The sequence below is a fragment of the Bos grunniens genome, chromosome 5 (genome assembly GCF_055505025.1).
Source record: "Bos grunniens cultivar Pamir isolate PY7600 chromosome 5, Bosgru_T2T1.0, whole genome shotgun sequence".
In the NCBI taxonomy this organism is placed as follows: domain Eukaryota; kingdom Metazoa; phylum Chordata; class Mammalia; order Artiodactyla; family Bovidae; genus Bos; species Bos grunniens.
In genome coordinates, this window is record NC_141169.1 from 77,369,257 (window position 1) to 77,390,744 (window position 21,488).

At 39.8% G+C, this 21,488-nt stretch overlaps 1 protein-coding gene across 2 annotated transcripts in view; it reads left to right on the plus strand.

Annotated features, from left to right (window-relative positions):
• The window catches only part of SYT10 (synaptotagmin 10), a 116,377-nt gene that overhangs the window by 13,601 nt on the left and 81,288 nt on the right, over window positions 1-21,488 (plus strand). The gene's annotated exons all lie outside the window — the stretch shown is intronic.

Consider the following 21,488-nt stretch of genomic DNA (forward strand, 5'->3'; position numbering starts at 1 on the left):
GCCTATGGGATTCACCAGGCAAGAAAACTAGAGTGGGTTGCCATGCCCTTCTCTGAAAGAGATGGGAATACCAGACCACCTGATCTGCCTCTGGAGAAATTTGTATGCAGGTCAGGAAGCAACAGTTAGAACTGGACATGGAACAACAGACTGGTTCCAAATAGGAAAAGGAGTTCGTCAAGGCTGTTTACTGTCACCCTGTTTATTTAACTTATATGCAGAGTACATCATGAGAAACGCTGGACTGGAAGAAACACAAGCTGGAATCAAGATTGCCGGGAGAAATATCAATAACCTCAGATATGCAGATGACACCACCCTTATGGCAGAAAGTGAAGAGGAACTAAAAAGCCTCTTGATGAAAGTGAAAGAGGAGAGTGAAAAAGTTGGCTTAAAGCTCAACATTCAGAAAACGAAGATCATGGCATCAGGCTTCCCACCACTTCATGGGAAATAGATGGGGAAACAGTGGAAACAGTGTCAGACTTTATTTTTCTGTACTCCAGAATCACTGCAGATGGTGACTGCAGCCATGAAATTAAAAGATGCTTACTCCTTGGAAGGAAAGTTATGACCAACCTAGATAGCATATTGAAAAGCAGAGACATTACTTTGCCAACAAAGGTTCGTCTAGTCAAGGCTATGGTTTTTCCTGTGGTCATGTATGGATGTGAGAGTTGGACTGTGAAGAAGGCTGAGCGCTGAAGAATTGATGCTTTTGAACTGTGGTGTTGGAGAAGACTCTTGAGAGTCCCTTGGACTGCAAGGAGATCCAACCAGTGCATTCTGAAGGAGATCAGCCCTAGGATTTCTTTGGAAGGAATGATGCTAAAGCTGAAACTCCAGTACTTTGGCCACCTCATGTGAAGAGTTGACTCATTGGAAAAGACTGTGATGCTGGGAGGGATTTGGGGCAGGAGGAAAAGGGGACGACAGAGGATGAGATGGCTGGATGGCATCACTGACTCCATGGACGTGAGTGTGAATGAACTCCGGGAGTTGGTGATGGACAGGGAGGCCTGGCGTGCTGCGATTCATGGGATCACAAAGAGTCGGACACGACTGAGCGACTGATGTGATCTGATTTGATCTCCTGGGAATCTTCCTGACCCAGGGATTGAAGCTGTGTCTCGTCTCCTGCATTGGCAGGCAGGGTTTTTTTTTTTTTTTTTTTAACCACTAGTACCACCTAGAAAATCCCAGAGGAATTCAAAAGAGATATAAATACTAGTGTTACTGTGCTCTAAAGCTAGCTAACAATACTTTCTGCGGGGTGGCGCGGAGCGGATGCGAAGCGGGGCGGTCCGGCGGCATGTCGGTCAGCAGGAAGAGCTGGGCCACTCTATCCAGGTGAGCCGGGGTCCCGACTGCTCTGGGGGCCACAGGGTCGGGGCCACACGGAGCAGCCCCTGGGGTTCCAGCCCTCCTTCCTCCTTGGGGACGCAGGCCTGAGCAGGCTGCCTACGGAGGGCTGTCCAGCCTGGAGAGGCTGCTCTGGGGGCTGGGGAGGTGTTCAAGAGGTAAACGGCCAAGTCTCAGCTTCTGAGCCACCCCTGACTGCTTGTCTTTCTTTGGAAAATCTGAGAGGCCCCTCCCGGGAGGAGGTGGCCACACTGCCTCGCAGGGTCAGTGAGTGGGCCAGGCGGGAAGGTGCCTTCCCAGGGATGAGGCTCAGGCTCTGGGCGCAGCGTTTTGGGGTGCTGTTGGGGCTGGGAAACCTCATGTTTGGCGCTCTCCCTCTCTGCACTTCAGTTTTCACTCACGAGCGGGGCCTTCAAAGGGTCTGGGGACTGGGTGTCTTATCCTTGTCTGCTGGACATCTAGTCAGAGAAGCCTGGGGGGTGAGTGTCCAGGAGGTAGCACCCTCATGCAGTTGGAGTGCCAGGCTGCCTCGGCACAGGAGTGGCTGAGAGGAGCTACCCCACGCCCGAGGTCAGGGGCGGCGGCCGAGAGGAGCTACCCCACATCCAAGGAGCAGCGGCTGAGTGGGCGCAAAGGTCCGAGAGGAGCTACTCCATGTTCAAGGTCAGGAGGTGCTGCGGTGAGGAGATACCCCTCGTCCAAGGTAAGGAGCAGCGGCTGCGCGTTGCTGGAGCAGTCGTGAAGAGATACCCCACCACCAAGGTAAGATAAACCCAAGTAAGATGGTAGGTGTTGCAGAGGGCATCAGAGGGAAACACACTGAAACCATAATCATGGAAAAATAGCCAATCTGATCACATGGACCACAGCCTTGTCTAACCCAATGAAACTGAGCCATGCCATGAGGGGCCACCCAAGACAGATGGGTCATGGTGGAGAGGTCTGACAGAATGTGGTCCACTGGAGAAGGGAATGGCAAACCACTTCAGTTTTATTGCCTTGAGAACCCCATGAACAGTATGAAAAGGCAAAATGATAGGATACTGAAAGAGGAACTCCCTGGGTCAGTAGGTGCCCAATATGCTACTGGAGATCAGTGGAGAAATCACTCCAGAAAGAATGAAGGGATGGAGCCAAACAAAAAACAATACCCAGCTGTGGATGTGACTGGTGATGGAAGCAAGGTCTGATGCTGTAAAGAGCAATATTGCATAGGAAACTGGAATGTCAGGTCCATGAATCAAGGCAAATTGGAAGTGATCAAACAAGAGATGGCAAGAGTGAACGTCGACATTCTAGGAATCAGTGAACTAAGAAGGACTGGAATGGGTGAATTTAACTCAGATGACCATTATATCTACTATTGTAGGCAGGAATCCCTTAGAAGAAATGGAGTAGCCATCATGGTCAACAAAAGGGTCTAAAATGCAGTACTTGGATGCAGTCTCAAAAACGACAGAATGATCTCTGTTTGTTTCCAAGGCAAACCATTCAATTTCACAGTAATCCAAGCCTATGCCCCAAACAGTAATGCTGAAGAGGCTGAAGTTGAATAGTTCTATGAAGACTCTTGAGAGTCCCTTGGACTGCAAGGAGATCCAAGCAGTCCATTCTGAAGGAGATCAGCCCTGGGATTTCTTTGAAAGGCATGATGCTGAAGCTGAAACTCCAGTACTTTGGCCACCTCATGCGAAGAGTTGACTCATTGGAAAAGACTGATGCTGGGAGGGATTGGGGGCAGGAGGAGAAGGGGACGACAGAGGATGAGATGGCTGGATGGCATCACTGACTCTATGGACGTGAGTCTGGGTGAACTCCGGGAGTTGGTGATGGACAGGGAGGCCTGGAGTGCTGCAATTCATGGGGTCGCAAAGAGTCGGACACTACTGAGAGACTGATCTGATCTGATCTGACCTGATGAAGACCTTCAAGACCTTTTAGAACTAACACCCAAAAAGATGTCCTTTTCATTATAGGGGACTGGAATGCAAAAGTAGGAAGTCAAGAAACATCTGGAATAACAGCAAATTCGGCCTTGGAGTATGGAATGAAGCAGGGCCAAAGGTTAATAGAGTTTTGCCAAGAGAACACACTAATCATAGCAGACATCCTCTTCCAACAACACAAGAGAAGACTCTACACATGGACATCACAGGATGGTCAACACTGAAATCAGGTTGACTATATTCTTTGCAGCCAAAGATGGAGAAGCTCTATGCAGTCAGCAAAAACAAGCCCGGGAGCTGACTGTGGCCCAGATCATGAACTCTTTATTGCCAAATTCAGACTTAAATTGAAGAAAGTAGGGAAAACCACTAGACCATTCAGGTATGACCTAAATCAAATCTCTTATGATTATACAGTGGAAGTGAGAAATAGATTTAAGGGACTAGATCTGATAGACAGAGTGCCTGATGAACTATGAATGGAGGTTCATGACATTGTACAGAAGACAGGAATCAAGACCATCCCCATGGAAAAGAAATGCAAAAAAGCAAAATGGCTGTCTGAGGAGGCCTTACAAATAGCTGTGAAAAGAAGAGAAGTGAAAAGCAAAGGACAAAAGGAAAGATATAAGCATCTGTATGCAGTGTTCCAAAGAATAGCAAGGAGAGACAAGAAAGCCTTCCTGACAATCAATGCAAAGAAATAGAGGAAAACAGTAGAATGGGAAAGACTAGAGATCTCTTCAAGAAAATTGGAGATACCAAGGAAACATTTCATGCAAAGATGGGCTCGATAAAGGACAGAAAGGGTTGGACCTCACAGAAGCAGAAGATATTAAGAAGACATGGCAAGAATACACAGAAGAAGTGTACAAAAAAGAGCTTCACGACCCAGATAATCACGATGGTGTGATCACTCACCTAGAGCCAGACATCCTGGAATGTGAAGTCAAGTGGGCCTTAGAAAGCATCACTACAGACAAAGCTAGTGGAGGTGATGGAATTCCAGTTGAGCTCTTTCAAATCCTGAAAGATGATGCTGTGAAAGCGCTACACTCAATATGCCAGCAAATTTGGAAAACTCAGCAGTGGCCACAGGACTGGAAAACATCAGTTTTCATCCCAATCCCAAAGAAAGGCAATGCCAAAGAATGCTCAAACTACCACACAAGTGCACTCATCTCACACGCTAGTTAAATAATGCTCAAAATTCTGCAAGCCAGGCTTCAGCAGTACGTAAATCGTGAAATTCCAGATGCTCAAGCTGGTTTTAGAAAAGGCAGAGGAACCAGAGATCAAATTGCTAACATACGCTGGATCATCGAAAAAGCAAGAGAGTTCCAGAAAAACATCTATTTCTGCTCTATTGACTATGCCAAAGGCTTTTACTGTGTGGATCACAGTAAAGTGTGGAAAATTCTTCAAGACATGGGAATACCAGACCACCTGCCCTGCCTCTTGAGAAACCTATATGCAGGTCAGAAAGCAACAGTTAGAACTGGACATGGAACAACAGACTGGTTCCAAATAGGAAAAGGAGTACGTCAAGGCTGTATGTCGTCACCCTGCTTATTTAACTTATATGCAGAGTACATCATGAGAAACGGGGGCTGGAAGAAGCACAAGCTGGCATCAAGATTGCTGGGAGAAATATCAATCACCTCAGATATGCAGATGACACCACCCTTATGGCAGAAAGTGAAGAGGACCTAAAAAGCCTCTTGATGAGAGTGAAAGAGGAGAGTGAAAAAGTTGGCTTAAAGCTCAACATTCAGAAAACTAAGATCATGGCATCTGGTCCCATCACTTCATGGCAGATAAATGGGGAAAGAAGGAAACAGTGTCAGACTTTATTTTTCTGGGCTCCAAAATCACGGCAGATGGTGATTGTAGCCATGAAATTAAAAGATGCTTACTCCTTGGAAGGAAAGTTATGACCAACCTGGATAGCATATTGAAAAGCGGAGATATTACTTTGCCAACAAAGGTCCATCTAGTCAAGGGTATGGTTTTTCCAGTGGTCATGTATGGATGTGAGAGTTGGGCTGTGAAGAAAGCTGGGTGCCAAAGAATTGATGCTTTTGAACTGTGGTGTTGGAGAAGACTATTGAGAGTCCCTTGGACTGCAAGGAGATCCAACCAGTCCATTCTTAAGGAGATCAGCCCTGGGATTTCTTAGGAAGGAATGATGCTAATGCTGAAACTCCAGTACTTTGGCCACCTCATGCGAAGAGTTGACTCATTGGAAAAGAGCCTGATGCTGGGAGGGATTGCGGCCCAGAGGAGAAGGGGATGACAGAGGATGAGATGGCTGGATGGCATCACCGACTCGATGGACATGAGTTTGAGTGAACTCCAGGAGTTTGTGATGGACAGGCGGGCCTGTTGTGCTGTGGTTTATGGCGTCGCAAAGAGTCGGACAGGACTGAGCGACTGAACTTAGCTAAACTGAATGGTAGCCGTATAGTTATGTTGAATCTGACAATGTTGCCAAACTCATTTGACCCAGCAAAAATTTGGTTATGAAGGTTATGTGTTTGTTTCACTATTTTCTCAACACTTTCTTCCAAGCCATTTAAACTCATTCTTTGACTTCTGATTCTGATGCATTTGCTTTAGCATAAACAGAGAGAAAAGTATGACACAATTACTTAATGACTACTAGTAGTTGTAACAGGTCATTGATGCTGATACATTCTTATTTCGAAAACTGAAATGTCAAAAATATGCATATTATAATCAATTAAATATGGTAATGATATGAAGTTTCTATCATCTACTAAAATTCAAAAAAAAAGGCACACTGCTGCTACTGCTGCTCCTAAGTCACTTCAGTCGTGTCTGACTCTGTGCGACCCCGTAGACGGCAGCCCACCAGGCTCCCCCGTCCCTGGGATTCTCCAGGCAAGAACATTGGAGTGGGTTTCCATGTCCTTCTCCAATGCATGAAAGTGAAAAATGAAAGTGAAGTCGCTCAGTCGTGTCTGACTCAGCAACCCCATGGACTGCAGCCTACCAGGCTTCTCTGTCCATGGGATTTTCCAGGCAAGAGTACTGGATTGGGGTGCCATTGCCTTCTCTGGAAAAAGGCAAAAGTCAATAACAATTAAAATAGAAATTTTAAGAGGCATTGTTGCAACAGTAATAGGTTGGTTGATTATGTATTGGATTTATGGTTGAGGAAGAGACTGATAGCTGTTTCCTAGTATTCATTTCCCCCTTCTATTTCACAGCATTAGAATCCTTTAGTTTTAGTTTGGTATGTGGCAGCATTATTTAAAAAAAAAAAAAAAAACAACTTTAAAAAGGACAGCTTTTTTCAGCATACTTTATAGGTTGGTACAATCGCATGACTAAGTTATGATTGTCGGAATATTAGCAGCAGTGATGTGCACTACTTCTAGATTTTTCCCTTGAAGTGAAAGGACACACCATTACCTTCCTTTCTCCCTTGTTATTTTTCATCCAGCTGCCTGGAATGTAGACATGTAAACTTGCATCTTGGACATTAAGGAAGAGGTAAAAACCTTTGAATAGTAAAGCAAAAACATGGGAAAAAACAGGATTTCAGACACTTAAGCTGATGTGTTTACCATGACTTGCTTATACTGGACCAATTAATTAAATGAGAGAGAAATAAACTTCTATTTTGTTTGTTACTATCAATTTGGTCCCTTGTTGTAGAAATCAGAATTATGTGGCATTATAATAATAATACCATATTGTTGTTGTTGCTTAGTTACTAAGTCTTGTCCAACTCTTTGCAACCCCATAAACAACAGCATACCAGACTTGCCTGTCCTTCAGTATATACCTGACTTTGCTCAAACTCATGTCCATTGAGTCAGTGATGCCATCTAACCATCTCATCCTGTGTCACCCCCTTCTTATCTTGCCCTCAATCTTTCCCAGAATCAGGGTCTTTTCCAATGAGTCAGTCCTTAACATCAGGTGGCCAAAGTACTGGAGCTTCAGCTTCAGCATCAGTCCTTCCAATGAATATTTAGGACTGATTTCCTTTAGGATTGACTGGTTTGCTCTCCTTGCAATCCAAGTGACTCTCAAGAATCTTCTCCAGCACAGTTCGAAAGCATCAATTCTTCAGCGCTCAGCCTTCTTTGTGGTCCAACTGTCACATCCATACATGACTACTGGAAAAACCATAGCTTTGACTATATGGACAATGAAGACAACCAAAGAAACAAAAGATTTGCAATTTACAAGAAATTATAATTTCTGATTAATTGAGAAGTTACTTATTTGTACATTTTGAGAAATTAAAGAACTAGAATTTTTAAATTTAAAAAAGTGGTACAGTAGTAATTGGAATCGAGAGAATAGCAATTGGTCTATGATTTTCTGCATCATTGTAGCCATCTGCATGGATAATACGTACTTAGTCCTAACAGTATTTACAATTTATAATAATTAAGACCATGCAAATATTAGAAATTAGCAAAATCCTGGTTTATTAAAAGCTTATGAGGACGTAGCATGTTTTTGCTAATTATGTTTTCTGATGAGAGTGGTTTTTTTTTTTTTTTTTCCCCAGAACTCTCTGACTTTATTTTGAGCTATTAAGGCATGATAAAAGAATAAGATCTTTATAGCTACATATGAAGAGTCAGCCAGCCAGACAGATAAGTAGACACATAGAGGTAGAAGCAATAGTTATGCATATGTATGTAATCAAATCAGGGTTTGTGTAATATTAAACCTGATTATCCTTGAGCCTAATTTAATTTTTGAAATTACATTAACTTCAATTCTTACCAAGATATAATTGGATGCATGGTATATAATGGGCTATTTTTAATTATCCAGAGACATTGAAAGTTTGAGCTACAGAGATCCTACTCATCAAGTTTATTCATTATACAATGGGTAACTTCAAAGTCTGTGTGGCGAAGGAAAATCATTCATATTCATCTCCCTCCAGTGATCTCATCTCCACCTTACTTCATTTCTTTCATGATCATTACCAAACACTTGTCATTATGTTAAAAGTACTATTTTAGAATTATAAATCCAAATATTCCAAACCCCAACCAAAAGCTCCTGTGCTTTCTTCTTTTGCATTTGGAAACTCCATTCAATTTTCTACCTCTAGGTGAATTCCCTGTCAATAAATATTGCATCATGCTTATGATACATCATTTAATCATTGCAATCACTTTCTCCTTTGAGGTTTATTACATTCTTCTGGGAGGATAGAAGATGCTCATTCATGGATAAATTCATCTGCTTCTTTATTCCTACACCAAAGAACCTGAATATTTAGAAGATTTTAAAACCAGGCAGGCTAGTATCACTCTTAGTCTTCAGTTGCAAAAGAACCCTCAGTTCTGACCAGATGTCGTGTGTTTTCCTATTCCATTTTCTCCTATTCTCTAAAGTTCATGTATCAAATTTTCCCCACTGTATTTAAATATTCCAAATTATTTTCCAACATCCCAAAATAACTGGTAGTTGACTCTAACTCCTATTTGGAGAGAAAATTATAAACAAGAATTCTCTTGAATTCCTGCCTATACTTATAGAATTTGACTTCAGAACTATCCTCTTTTTCTTGAAAAGGAAGAAGTGATAGAGTTCTTTCATCTTTGCTTCAGATTCCATCCATCATCACCTTTTATGTGACTTTATTAATTATTCACTCTGCTTGATTTTCTTTCTCTCCTTATCTGGTACTACTTTCCCATAAATTATAAACCGTGATGAAATATTGCACATTTTAATTAAAAACACCCATTAAAAACATCAATTCCAAGAGTGATTCTTTTTTTTTTTTCCTTTTATTTTTTTTTATTTTTTAAACTTTACATAATTGTATTAGTTTTGCCAAATATCAAAATGATTCCGCCACAGGTATACATGTGTTCCCCATCCTGAACCCTCCTCCCTCCTCCCTCCCCATACCATCCCTCTGGGTCATCCCAATGCACTAGCCCCAAGCATCCAGTATCGTGCATCGAACCTGGACTGGCATCTTGTTTCATACATGATATTTTACATGTTTCAATGCCATTCTCCCAAATCTTCCCACCCTCTCCCTCTCCCATAGAGTCCATAAGACTGTTCTATACATCAGTGTCTCTTTTGCTGTCTCGTACACAGGGTTATTGTTACCATCTTTCTAAATTCCATATATATGTGTTATTATATTGTATTGGTGTTTTTCCTTCTGGCTTACTTCACTCCAAGAGTGATTCTTTCCTCCTTTCCTAAATACAATATCTTGAAAGAACTATCTATACTCATAGAATTCACATCCTCACTCTCATTCATTCATTAAACTACATTCATCTGGTTAACACAGTCTCTGCTGCACTAGTCTCATTGAATTCACTGCAGACTTACTTGTTTAAGTTAATATTTACTTATCTACCTTAGTTTTGATTGAACTTATTTTAACTTCTTATACTACTTATCACTTTATAAATACTCTCCAAACTTCTATGAAAGCACCTTGACCTCATTTTTTTTCATGTCTCTACTCTTTCTCAGTCTTATATGCAGGTTCTTTGTTCTTTAAATTTCTCTTTCTTTCTTTAATTATTGATGTCTTCAGGATTCTGTTGAGGAGCTTTAACCTTCTTTGTCATGGATTCAGATTCTTCTGTTTAAAGAAGTCCTTCAATTTTATTTTCAGTTGCAGTCATATACGACCAACAGCTTACTCAAAATTTCTACTTGCATGTTGAGTATTATTATTAATATATGGTCTCAACCCAACATAGTTGAAGTCATGGTCTTCCTTACTTCATCATCCTGTTTGTCTCCCAATGAATCACATTCTTATTCTTCAATCTTCACACTCCTCACTAGCCCCTTGCCTTGCCAAATACCTCTAAAATGTGCTCTTTTTCCCATTCTAGCCACTCTTGTTCAGAAATACTCTCATCTCTCATGTGGATGACTACTATAATCGGTAACTATTTTTTCTCTTCTCATCTGGTCTCCACTTTTATTTTCTCCCCAGCCAGAGTGTTATTTATGAAATGCATATTTAACCATTTCATACCTTGACATAAAAATGCTTCTGGGACTACATCTTTCAATTTGAACTAAGTCCAAACTCATAACATCCTTTATGTCATAGTTAAATGTTGAAAAACAAGCATTAAAAAATTTTTTTAAAACATTTTGATGACTTTATAAATTCTCACAAATCCTCCCTTAATCTTTTTTAAGCTCCCTTAATCTTTTGATAGTCAGAGTCTTTATCTTGTTTAACAAATTTTGTTGAAGAAAACGTCGTAAAGACCTAATAATTAAACTCTTGGTTTTGTTTTTGAAATACTCTTATTTGTCATAATTGCAATAATAAGAAATGTAAAAATATATAATGCAATAAGCTTGTTTTTATAATTTTAGTTTTATTTTTCTCAAAGAAATTCTAATTAATGAAACTCCTTTCACCTTTTCCTGTTGTGGGAAAAGCCCTTTCCCCTCGTTTTGCATTTCTGGATGGAAGAAGCTACAAGATAAGATAATCATGGAATCTTAGCTTACCCTATCCCTAAGACATGACTTACCTGTTTCCCTATTCATTGATGGATATTCTCTACTCCTTCATGTAGTAAATTTTATAGGGTCAAGTACTCATGGAGAATACTTGTGGTTGTCCAGCCAGGCTTCTGGCTGTATCTGAAAGTCTAATTAATTCAAGGTGATTTGTTAGAAAGTCCACTTTCTAACAGACCTAAGAAGAGTTGATTCTTTTGAACTGTGGTGTTGGAGAAGACTCTTAATGTAAAGCCTCTAATTAAAAAAAAAAAAAAAAAGAGTCCCTTGGACTGCAAGGAGATCAGTCCTGGGTGTTTATTGGAAGGACTGATGTTGAAGCTGAAACTCCAATACTTTGGCCATCTGATGTGAAGAGCTGACTCATTGGAAAAGACCCTGATGCTGGGAAAGATTGAAGGCAAGAGGAGAAGGGGATGACAGAGGATGAGATGGCTGGATGGCATCACCGACTCAATGGACATGAGTTTGGGTAAACTCTGGGAGTTAGTGATGGACAAGGAGGCCTGGCATGCATGGGGTCGCAAAGAATCAGACACGACTGAGTGACTGAACTAACTAAGCTTATACTCACTTTTATTATAATTGCTACCTGGTTGAACAGTTTCTCTGAGCACAACTGGGTAGAAAAATAGAATGTTATTTATTAGCTTCTTGAAAAAATAATTTTTACTTAGAAATCTTGGTCTCTAATATAAATAAATTCACTCCTTTTAGTACCAAAATAACATTGGAAGATGTTTCTCTTCTTATTAATCTGTGAATCACCATTCAATCCATACTCATTCCATACCTATGCCTCCTTTCCCCTAGGTACTCTTGTTTAAAGAAAAAAAAAAAAAGTTGATAATAGTAACAACCCATTGTTGCCCTTACTATGTTGTTGTTACCCATAGTTGTTGCAAACTATGATGATAAATAATTTACATACATTTCCTTATGTAAAACTCACAGCATTCCTATGAAACAAAAACATAAATTCCTCAATTATACTAAGATTCTTAAAGTCTAAACAAGTTGCCCGAAGCTACACAATGGTGGGGCTGACATTTGAACCCAGGTCAAAATGGTTTCATAGTATAATTATACTATTTTCCTAGTATAAGAATTTCTGCATATTCCTTTCATATCCCTCAACTCTTAGTTATCCAGCTGTCTTGAAGTACATAGGCATATCTTTTTAGATAATTCCCCTAATATGTTTTCAGAAGCCCCATAAATATTTTTTGACTGTGTGATATATACTAAACACTAAAAAAGGTAAATAAAGGAAGTGAGTTTATTTTTAGGCTGGGAACACTTGGAGAAGCAAAATAAACACATATTCACAATCCCTTATCCACAATTATTAAACCTCCAAACCTCAAAAAACTGAAAATTATTTTGTAAATTGTCCAATTTGGCACCAATATCTTACCTAAATTGACATTAAGTTGCTTATGGTCTTCAGTGATCCCATTCACTGTGCCTAATTCATATATTTCATTACATATCTATTAATGTATTTGGTTACTAGATGTTATCCCTGATAATGTTTACCATAATACCTTTCTAATATCCAAAAGAAAATAAGTTTTGAAACCATTGTATCCCAAGCATTTAGGATAAAAATTATAGGCCAAAAAATTATTACTGTTACAATACTAGTGCTGTGGTGGTGGGTGTGCTTTAAAAGCCGTTAGGAACAGAGGAGGCAGAAAGAGCTGCAGGGAAAGATACTACTGGATCTGGTTATTGAAGCATGAATACAAATTTGCCAGGCAGACAGATAAGAGAAAACAATGGAGCCACTTGAAACAGACTGAGCAGAAATCGTGAGAGAGTAATATGTAGCCCGGAGGAGGAGAATAGGCAAGAGAGTGACAGATGAATGAAGTTGGGTCAGTAGCCAGGGGTCAAATCACAGGACACTGTGGAATGTTATGCAAAGTTTTAATTTGATCCAGATTGACTAAGGTGACCTGGGAGGATGTTAGGCTAAAAGAGGTAGGAACACAGTTTATCTAAGATGCATAATAATATAATATATAAATTAATAATAACTTTATTCCTCCTATCCCGGTATTACTGATAGTATAGGCTGTCACTTTCAAAAGTGATTTGGTTTGGATTAAATACATGACCAAGAACAGTGAGAAGAGAGGTGTGATATTGTGCATATGTATTTAGTCTTTGTCCACAATTCCTGGCTCACAGCTCCCCAAAACCTTAGAATTTCTTCAGTGATGAGAGCCATAAAAGTGTCTTGTTAGGTTAATGGCATGACTTTTGGATCCCAGCTAAGGTTGGGTACTGTTTTCCAGAAGATCAACCATGTATTAGAGGACTGGAACTTTAGTTCCACCCCTGCTGAACTTTTGCCAGGGGAGAAGGGCTGGAGGTTGAATCAGTTGGAGGTTGAACCACTGGCAGTTTTTTTACTCAGCCATGCCAGTATCTTGAAGCCTCTATAAAAACCCCAAAGGATGGGGTTTGAGAGCTTCTATGTTAAACATGCAGAAATTTGAAAACAGTGTGCTCTGAGAGGGCATGAGAGCTTTCTCAATACTTTGCCCAATGAACTCTTCAATCTGGCTATTCCTGAGTTATATCTTCTTTTAATAAACTGGTAAATAAACAAGTTTCCTGAGTTCTATAGGCTTGTCTGGCAAATTAATCAAACCTAAGGAATAGGTGGTGGGAACCTCCTCCAATCTTTTGCCAGTTGGTCAGAATCCCACAGGTGACAACCTGTGTTTGCTACTGGCATCAGAAGGGAGAGGGACAGTGTGTTGGGACTGAACCCTTAACCTGTGGAATTTGATGCGACCTCCAGGTAGTCAACCATCAGAACTGAGTTGAATTTTAAGAACACAATTGGTATCCAGAGAATTGTTTGTGGTTTGTGAATCACCCCTCCTCCCACACACACATTGAAATTGGGTAAAAGAACCTAAAAACAGGGGGTATTTTCAGTTATAGACTGAAAACTGTTTCTGTCCTTTCTCCTATCCCACATTGTCCTGCCGTCTCCTTATATCTTGGCTTTAGCTCCAACTGAGCAGAACTTAGCCACTGAAGAAGTTAACTGGGTTAAAATATCCAGAAAAAATATGTAAGTGGGGCTTAAAATATATGAAGATTATGAAGCAAATCATAGGCTTCCTTTATTTCAAAATTGTAGTTAAAAATCAGGAAGCATATTGATTTTATATTTTTTCTCTTTTACTCAAGTTATAGTGCTAAAAATAAACTACAAAATATAAAATATGATCACACATTCCTCACCAATGGAATATAAATGGAAATTATAATCTATGTAGCTTTAGCTTCAATTGAAAAATGAAGGAAAAATTAATTTCTGTATATATAGCATGTTAAAATTAATTTTTATTCATATAATTAAGAAGCAATAAAAACTTAGAATTATTTCAATTTCTGAATGGATTTGCATCAGCAATAGATTGAGAATTAAAGCAGAACCATTTTGTCTCACTAATTACAGACAGATAAAACTACCAATCATTTCCCTATCAGGTCAATGAAAATAAAAGTAAAATAATATTTCTCTGAAATTGTAGGAACTGGTAAACTTACATGATGTTTTTATTAGTGAGTCTGTGTTCTGTTTTGAAATATCTGTTGTTGTTGTTGTTCAGTCATTAAGTCGTGTCCGACTCTTCGAGAACCCATGAACTGAGGCACACCAGGCTTCTTTGTTTATCTCTAGCTCCCTAAGTGTGCTTAAACTCATGTCCACTGAGCCAGTGATGCCATCCAATGATCTCATCCTCCGTCACCTACTTCTCCTTCTGCCCTCAATCTTTCCCAGGATCAGGGTCTTTTCCAATGAGTCAGCTCTTTGCATCAGGTGGCTAAAATATTGGAGCTTCAGCATCAGTCCTTCCAATGAATATTCAGGATAGATTTCCTTTAGGACTGACTAGTTTGATCTTCTTGCTGCCCAAGGGATTCTCCAGAGTCTTCTCCAACATCACAGGTCTTAAGCATCAATTCTTCAGTGATCAGCCTTTATGGTCCAACACTCATGGTCCAACTCTTATGGTCCAGCTCATCCAAACATGACTACGGGAAAAACCATAGCTTTGACTACACAGAATGTTGTCAGCAAAGTGATATCTCTGCTTTTTAATACACTGCCTAGGTTTGACATAGCTTTTCTTCCAAGGAGCAAGTGTCCTTGAATTTCATGGATGTGATCACCATCCACATTGATTTTAGAGCCCAAGAAAGTGAAATCTGATCCTGTTTCCACATTTCCCCCATCTATTTGCCATGAAATGATAGGACCTAGTTTTTTTGATGTTGAGTTTTAAGTCAGCTTTTTCACTCTCCTCTTTCACCTTCATCAAGAGGTTCTTTAGTTCCTCTTCACTTTCTGCCATTAAAGTGGTATCATCTGCATATCTGAGGTTGTTGATATTTCTCCCAAACATCTCAATTCCAGCTTGTGATTCATCTAGCCTAGCATTTTCTGTGATGTATTCTGCATATAAGTTAAATAAGACTTATGTACAGCTTTGTTGTACTCCTTTCCCAATTTTGAACTGGTCAGTTTTTCCATACATGTGGGCTTCCCTGGTGGCTCACTATAAAGAATCTGCCTGCATGCAGGAGCCCCAGGAGATACAGATTCGATCCCTGGGTTGGGAAGATCCCTTGCAGGAGAGCATGGCAACCTATTCCAGTATTCTTGCATGGAGAATCCCATGGCAGAAGAGCCTGGCAGGCTACAGTCAATAGGGTTTCAAAGAGTTGGACACAACTGATGCGACATAGCATGCACAAATACATGGAGTTGTTCCATGTCCAGTTCTAACTGTTGTTTCTTGACCTGCATATGTGTTTCTCAGGAGTCAGGTATGGTGGTCTGGTATACCCATATCTTTAAGAATTTCCCACAGTTTGTTGTGATCTACATTGTCAAAGCCTTTAGTCAATGAAGCAGAAGTAGATGTTTTTCTGGATCTCCCTTGCTTTCTCCACAATCCAACAAATGTTGGCAATTTGATCTCTGGTTCCTCTGCCTTTTCTAAATCCAGCTTGAACATCTGGAATTTCACAGCTCACATACTGTTGAAGCCTGGCTTGGAGAATTTTGAGCATTACTTTGCTAGCGTGTGAGATGTGTGCAATTGTGCAGTAATTTGAATATTCTTTAACGTTACCCTTCTTTAGGATTGGAATGAAATCGGACCTTTTCCAGCCCTATGGCCACTGCCAAGTTTTCCAAATTTGCTGACATATTGAGTGTAGCACTTTAACAGCAATGAAATTTTTTAGGATTTTAAGTAGCTCAGCTGGAATTCTATCACCTCCACTAACTTTGTTTATAGTAAGGCTTCCTAAGGCCCACTTTACTTCCCACTCCAGGATTTCTGGCTCTAGGTGAGTGATCAAACCACAGTGCTTCTCTGGGTCATTAACACCTTTCTGAGTATTCTTTCCATTTCTTCTTAATCTTCTGCTTCTATTAAGTCCTTACCATTTCTCTCCTTTATTGTGCCTATTCTTGTATGAAATATTCCTTTTATATCTCTAATTTTCTTGAAGAGACCTGTCATCTTTCCCATTCCACTATTTCCCCCTATTTTTTTGAATCATTCATTTAAGAAGGCCTTCTTGTCTCACCTTGTTATTTTCTGGAATTATGCACTCAGTTGGGTATATTTTTCCCTTTCTCCATTGCCCTTCACTTCTGTTCTTTCCTAAGCTATTTGTAAAGCCTCCTCAGACAACCACTTCGCCTTCTTGCATTTCTTTTTCTCTGGAATAGTTTGGTCACTGCCTCCTGTACAATGTTACAAATTTCTGTCTTATTCAGGCACTCTATCAGATCTACTCCCTTGAATGTATCTGTTACCTCCACTGTATATCACAAGGGATTTGACTTAGGTCATACCATGAGTGACTAACACTTTCACTGAATGATCTAGTGGTTTTCCTTATTTTCTTCCATTTAAGCTTGAATTTTGTAATAAGGAGCTCATGATTTGGGCCAACTGCAGATCTTGTTTTCAGTTCAGTTCAGTTCAGTCGCTCAGTCGTGTCTGACTCTTTGAGACCCCATGAATCGCAGCACGCCAGGCCTCCCTGTCCATCACCAACTCCCGGAGTTCACTCAGACTCATGTCCATCAATTCGGTGATGCCATCCAGCCATCTCATCCTCTGTCGTCCCCTCCTCCCCCTGCCCCAAATCCCTCCCAGCATCAGAGTCTTTTCCAATGAGTCAACTCTTCGCATGAGGTGGCCAAAGTACTGGAGTTTCAGCTTTAGCATCATTCCTTCCAAAGAAATCCCAGGGCTGATCTCCCTTAGAATGGACTGGTTGGATCTCCTTGCAGTCCAAGGGACTCTCAAGGGTCTTCTCCAACACCACAGTTTAAAAGCATCAGTTCTTCGGCGCTCAGCCTTCTTCACAGTCCAACTCTCGCATACATACATGACCACTGGAAAAACCATAGCTTTGACTAGACGGACCTTTGTTGGCAAAGTAATGTCTCTGCTTTTCAATATGCTATCTAGGTTGGTCATAACTTTTCTTCCAAGGAGTAAGCATCTTTTAATTTCATGGCTGCAGTCACCATCTGCAGTGATTTTGGAGCCCAAAAAATAAAGTCTGACACTGTTTCCACTGTTTCCCCATCTATTTCCCATGAAGTGGTGGGACCAGATGTCATGATCTTTGTTTTCTGAATGTTGAGCTTTAAGCCAACTTTTTCACTCTCCTCTTTCACTTTTATCAAGAGGCTTTTTAGTTCATCTTCACTTTCTGCCATAAGGGTGGTGTCATCTGCATATCTGAGGTTATTGATATTTCCCCCAGCAATCTTGATTCCAGCTTGTGCTTCTTCCAGCCCTGCGTTTCTCATGATGTACTCTGCATATAAGTTAAATAAGCAGGGTGGCAATATACAGCCTTGACATAGTCATTTCCCTATTTGGAACCAATCTGTTGTTCCATGTTCAGTTCTAACTGGTGCTTCCTGACCTGCATATAGGTTTCTCAAGAGGCAGGTCAGGTGGTCTGGCAGTCCCATCTCTTTCAGAATTTTCCACAGTTTATTGTGATCCACACCGTCAAAGGCTTTGGCATAGTCTTGTTTTAGCTGACTGTATATAGCTCTCCATTTTCAGCTGCAAAGAACATAATTGCTCTGATTTCCATATTGACCATCTGGTGATGTCCATGTCTCATGGTATGTTGGAAAAGGATGTTTGCTATGACCAGTGTGTTCTCTTGGAAAAACTGTTAAACTTTGTCTTGCTTCATTTTGTACTCTTAGGCCTAACTTGCTGGTTATTCTGGGTATCTCTTGACTTCCTACTTTTGCATTCCAATCTGATATAATGAAAAGGACATCTTTTGCTTTTTGTTCTAGAAAGTATGGTAGGTCTTCATAACCAGTCAGCTTCAACTTCTTCACCATTAATGGCTGGGACACAGACTTGGATTACTGTGATAATAAATGGTTTATCTTGGAAACAAACTGAGATCTCTCTGAGCTTGCACCCAAGTACTACATTTCAGAATCTTTTGTTGACTATAAGGGCTACTCCATTTCTTTTAAGGGATTCTTGCCCACAGTAGTGATATAATGGTCATCTGAATTAAATTTTCCCATTTCTGTCCATTTCAGTTCACTGATTCCTAAGATACCAATGTTTACTCTTTCCATCTCCTATTTGACCACTTCCAATTTACCTTGATTCATGGAGCTAACATTCCAGGTTCCTATGCAATATTGTTCTTTATAGCTTGGACTTTACTTTCACCACCAGGCGCAACCACAACTGAGCATCATTTCTGCTTTGGCCCTGCCACTTCATTCTTTCTGGAGCTATTAGTAATTGTTCTCTGCTCTTCCCCAGTAGCATATTGGACAACTTTTGATCTTGGGGGCTTGTGTTATGGTATCATATCTTTTTGCCTTTTCATACTGTTCATGGGATTCTCAAGGCAAGAATACTGGAGTGGGTTATCATTTCTTCCTCCAGTGCATTTCTATATTTTATTCTATATTTAAAATTCTATACTTTATGATTACTTAAGAGATATTTTTGTTTATTAGTGCTTGGGCTGGACAGAGTCACACCAAACTGAGGTTACTGGTTGCTTTCAAGGAGTGGTGTTTTACAATGGTGATTAAAAGAAATTAGATTTGTTCTTTAGTTTGCTAGGGCTTCCATAACCAAGTACTACAATGGGTCACTTAAACAACAGAAACTTACTCCTCAGAGTTTTGAAAACTAGAAGTCTTAGATAAGTTGTCAGGAGGGTAGATTTCTTCCGAGTCCTCTCCCCATTGGCTTCTTGATAGCTACCTTCTCCCTGGGTCCTTACATGGTCTTCCTTCTATGACTCTCTTTGTTTTAATCTCCTCTTCTTATAAGCACCTCAGATATATTGCGCTAGGGCTCATTCATATGACCTCATTTTGCCTTAATTACTAATTTAAAAGGCCCATCTCCAAACACAGTCATATTCTGAGGTCCTGGGTGTTAGGACTTTAACATATGGATTTAGAGGTGGTGGAGGGACAGACACAATTCAGTCTATGTTATATCCCTAACATATTTTATTTAAAACAGAGAAACAAAAGAAATTAAGAGTTATATTTGACACTGATGCTAAACAAAGTTGTGTAATAAAAGTATATGGTTATCTAAGTCTAGAAAAGTTCGTGGGATATCTATTTAGTCTTCCAAACTTTAAGAGTGCTGCTGCACTGGGATGACCCAGAGGGATGGTACGGGGAGGGAGGTGGGAGGGGGGTTCAGGATGGGGAACATGTATATACCTGTGGTGGATTCATGTTGATGTATGGGAAAACCAATACAATATTGTAAAGTAATTAGCCTCCGATTAAAATAAATAAATTTATATATAAAAAAAGAGTGCTGCAGCACCAGATTGCTAACATTTGTAATTTTAGGAAGGTGAAAATGGAAATTGGTAGAGGGATATTCTTAACATGCTTCAATGGATTTTACTTTTTGAAACTGTTTTCAATGTACAGAAACATTTGGGAAGACAGTACAGAGTTTCCATATTCCCCACACTCAGTTGCTCCTATTATCAACATTTTACATTAGTATGTGAAATACTAATGTATTTGGTTACAGTTGCTGAACTAGTATTGATACATTGTTAACTGAAGTCCATACTTTATTCAGATTTCCTTTTTCATAATGTTCTTTATTTTTTTAATTTAAATTTATTTATTTTAATTAAAGACTAATTACTTTACAATATTGTATTTATTTCAGGTTGGAGAAGGCAAAGGAGACTAGGATAATTCCATCTAGATTACCATATCACATTTAATTATCATGTCTCAGTCTCTCTGAGAAATGACAGTATGACAGTTTTTCAGACTTCCTTTTTTTTGACAACATTGGGTTTTGAAGAGTACTGGTCAGGTGTTTTGTAGAATGTCCCTATACTCAAATTTTATTATTTTTTTTTTCATGATTAGATCTGGGTTATTAATTTGGGGAGACAGATTGCAGAGATAATGTGCCATATTCATCACATCATATCAAGGCTATTGCCATGATTTGTCACTGTTGATGTTCCCCTTGATCACCTGGATGAGGTCTGTATTTTTCAAATGTCTCCTGTGGAAAATTATACCATTTTGCCCCTTTTCATACAAAAGGTACTAATTTAGGTACTCATTAGGAGGAAGTACTCATTAGGAGGAAGTCACTTTGTACATTCCACAGTTAAGGAGTAGAGAGCTGTTTTCCACTTCTTTGAGGGCAGAGTATCTACATAAACTCCTTGGCATGATTTTGCATGAGAGATTTGTGATTTCTCTCCCATTTATTTATTTATATAATCTTATTAACTTTTTATTGTATTCCTTTTAATTATTTTATACATATATTAATTTTGTAATTATTTAAAAATAAGAATATTTTAAAATTCCTTAGCAAATTATTAACCAATTTTGGACTTCAGAAGTTAGGAGCACTCGAGCTTATTAGAAAGGTCCTATGGAGTTTTGAAGAGGGGTTTCCCAGGTAGCACAGTGGTAAAGAATCTGCCTGCTAATGCAGGAAGTGCAAGAGATGCATGCTGGTTTGATTCCTGGGTTGGGAAGATCCCTGGATTAGGAAATGGCAACCTGCTCCAGTATTCTTTCTTGGAAAATTCCATGAACAAAAGAGCCTGGTGGGTCCATGGGGACACAAATACTCCAACATAACTGAGCGACTGAGTACATACACACACATGGAGTTTGAAAATACAACTAATTGTGTACTCATTCTCTATTAGTAATGTGTCCTAGGTGGTGCTAGTGGTAAAGATGCTGCTTGCCAGTCCAAGAGACATAAGAGACATGAGTCCAATCCCTGGGTTGGGAAGGTTCCCTGGAGAAGGGCATGGCAACCCACTCCAGTATTCTTGCCTGGAGAATCCTATGGACAGGGGAGCCTGGCAGGCTATGATCCATAGGGTCACAAAGAGTCATACATGGCTGAAGCTGCTTAGCACACACACATTCTCATTTAGACCACAGAAAGCTGCTTATACAAATATTTAACATTATTACTGCTTAGAGAGTAAAAAGGTTACATCTGTAGATCAAAGATGAAGCCAACAGAAGGCTTTCTTGTTAAATACAGTCTTAGAGCATGTTAA